The sequence below is a fragment of the Pongo abelii genome, chromosome 13 (genome assembly GCF_028885655.2).
Source record: "Pongo abelii isolate AG06213 chromosome 13, NHGRI_mPonAbe1-v2.0_pri, whole genome shotgun sequence".
Classification (NCBI taxonomy): Eukaryota; Metazoa; Chordata; class Mammalia; order Primates; family Hominidae; genus Pongo; species Pongo abelii.
In genome coordinates, this window is record NC_071998.2 from 27,586,629 (window position 1) to 27,589,983 (window position 3,355).

Here is a 3,355-nt window from a genome sequence, read left to right on the forward strand (position 1 = left end):
TCGTTTTGGTCTCTATCTAATCCTATATTTCTTGGAGGTTTTGTTCATTTAAAAAATGTTTTATCTTTATTTTTGTCTGAGTTGATTCAAAGAACTGGTCTTCAAGCTCTGAGATTCTTTCCTCCACTTGGTCTGTTCTGCTGTTAATACCTCCAGTTGTAGTATTACACTCATGTGAGGTTTTCAGTCTTGTCACATCAGTTTGTTTCTTTCTGAAAATGACTATTTCATCTTCCAGCTCTTGAAATGTTTTACTGGAATCTTTTGATTCCTTGGATTGAGTTTCAACTTTCTCTTGACTTTCAATGACTTCCTTGCCATTCAGATTCTGATTTTGATTTTTTACTTTTATTTTAAGGTCAGGGGTACATGTGCAGGTTTGTTACACAGGTAAACTTGTGTCATGGAGGTTTTTAGTACAGGTTATTTTATCATTCGGGTATTAAGCCTAGTACCCATTAATTGTTTTTCTTTATCTTATTTTTCTTCCCACCAGACTTGCCTTACAAGAGACCCTGAACTTTAACAGATTCTAATTTATATATCTGTTATTTTAGCAATTTTAGTCTGATCAAGAACCATTGCTGGGGAACTAATGCCGTTATTTGATGGTAAGAAGATACTCTGGCTTTTTAGAGTTGCAAGATATTTTGGACTGGTTCTTTCTCATCTATGTGAGCTAATGTTTCTTTAATCTTTGAATTTATCCTTTAGACAGAGCTTTTTGTTTTTATATTATTTGATGCTTTTAAGAGGCTTACTACGGTGAAAGTTGGGTTTAGTCGACTGGCTTTATTTCTGGATAATTTTGCAGGGCCAAGGCACAGCTCAGCACTCTTGGGCTAAATACTCTAACCCTGGAGGATTGGATCAGGCCCACAGCTTTGTTCTCTGGCTTCTTGAGGTTAAGCATCTGCTATGGTGGAAGGGCCAAGGTGTTCCTGTCTTCTGGCAAAAGCACTACAATACGGGGTGACAGCAAAAGCACTTGATCTGGGTGATGGCAGTGGGATCAGCATGTGTGCATTAGCAGCAGCAAGATGGTCGTGGAATCCACACATGCACATGCCAGATATATAATTTGTAAGCTATAAATGTACTTAACACCAGAGACCCAAAATATATGAAGAAAAGACACATAATTGAAGAGAGAAATGACAATTAGATATAATTCAATACTCCACATTCAATAGTGAATAGAATAACTAGGCAGATCAGTAACAAAATAGAATACGTGAATAACACAACAATAGTATAACATAATGAAACCTACTATACACATAAAGAACACTCCACACAACAAACGAGAATACACATTATTCTCAAGTGTATGTGGAACTTTCTCCAGGATATACTGTATGATAGGTTATAAAACATACCTCAAGGGTTTTTTTTAATGATATAATACAAAATGCTTTCTCAGACTACAATGAAAGAAAGTTAGAAAGTGATAATAGGAGAAAATTTTGGAAATTCATAATTATGTGGAAATTTTTAAGATAATTGGTCAAAGAGGAAGTCACAATGGAAGTCAGAAAACACCTTGGAAAAAATGAATACAGAATCACAACACACTAAAATGTAGGGGATGCAGCTAAAGCAGTGCTTAGAAGGAAATGTATTTGTATCTGGCTATCTTAAAGGAAATAAATATTTCAAATCAATACTATAAGTTTTCACCTTATAAAATTAGAAACAGTAGAGCTAACCACATCCAGAATAAATGAAAGGAAACAGTGTACATTAGAACAAAAAATGAAATAAAGAATAGAAAATTCAATAAAGTTATCAATAAAACCAAAAGTTACTTCTTAGAAAATATAAACCTTCAATTGACTGATAAAGATAAAAACACACATATTTGAACAAATAGAATAACTTGATTGCAGATATATGTATCGCTGTATCTTTGATGGTAAGTTGAGGTAGTATATATCTGATCACTCTGGATATCTGTGTAAAATAAAATGCTAGGTAGAGATGAGAATGATATATGGATTTTTTTTTATCAGTATAAAACTTCCTCAATATGTACATGGAGAAATCAGGTATTTGAGTTTTTCCCAAAGTTCTCTCTCTCTTTTTCTTTGATGAGACAAGGTGAGATAAAAGAAGTGATGGAGTAGGCTGAGCGCAGTGGCTCACGCCTGTAATCCCAACACTGTGGGAGGCTAACGTGGGCGGATCATGAGGTCAAGAGATTGAGACCATCCTGTCCAACATGGTGAAACCCCTTCTCTACTAAAAATACAAAAATTAGCTGGGCGTGGTGGCGCGCCCCTGTAGTCCCAGCTACTCAGGTAGCTGAGGCAGGAGAATCACTTGAATCTGGAAGGTGGAGGTTACAGTGAGCCGAGATCACTGTCACTGCACTCCAGCCTGGCGACAGAGCGAGACTCCATCAAAAAAAAAAGAAAAAGGAGTGATGGAGTGTTGTTATTAAGAAAGTTAGGCTTCAGGATATTGATTAACTTGTGTAAGGACAAATAGCTAATAAGTAACAGAGCTGAGATGTAAATCTAGAGGCCATCTGACAAAAAGAAAAATTCCATAAACATTTTGCCACTATTGCTCCCACAGGAAAAGTGACATGGCTTAACATGACAGCTACTGCTCAAATTTCATCATATTTCTTGCTGTATTTCCAAACACAGATAGGTGATTGTTTTGATAGCATCTTTCAACCTGAGTGTAGAAAACACTTATCTTTATGATGGAGCCAATACAGTGATTCACCCATGCTTGTCCAAGGCCACTTGAGAGTCATGATGCAGAACTCTAAAGCATAAAAGTAATTTTTTGAGCAACAAAGCAAAAGTAAATGAATAAGTATACTACACAGGAATGCCAAAAGATCAGGGACAGCAGATGTGCACAATAGACTATTAAATTTACCTTTGGCATTATAAAATATACTATAACAGATACAGTGTGCATGATTTTAATTGAATAACACAGTAAAAATTAACACTATATGAAACCAGATCCATCTTCTAATATATCCGTTATGAGTGTGTTTGTATTTTGTATTATTTTCTGAAATCAATTTGCAACAATAAAGTAGTGAGCAAGATTAGCAGCTTTAGTTATTGAGTAGGGATGGTTTATAATCCATACATAAAATGTTTCTCTCAGCTTATTAAGTTTTGCATTAAAATAATCAGTGAACAATGGAATTTTTGCAATAAACTATTTTGACATAGTGATAGCCGCAATATAAGTATAAATCAATTCTGCAAGCCCTGCTAAAAGAGGCTGAAGAGAAAGGATTTACAGCTTGCCTGTGCAATTATTTATGGGTGAATTGTTTATATTTCAGCGAAGAAAATAACAAATATTTTAGCAGGAAACTGGA

General features: G+C 35.1%; 1 long non-coding RNA gene across 1 annotated transcript; it reads left to right on the plus strand.

Moving 5' to 3' along the window:
* Nucleotides 1-557: 557 nt before the first annotated feature.
* LOC103891441 (uncharacterized) lies at nt 558-1,976 on the plus strand. The gene is made up of 2 exons (XR_655685.4): nt 558-611; nt 815-1,976. It is a non-coding gene; the product is annotated as an uncharacterized LOC103891441 (long non-coding RNA).
* Nucleotides 1,977-3,355: the final 1,379 nt, after the last annotated feature.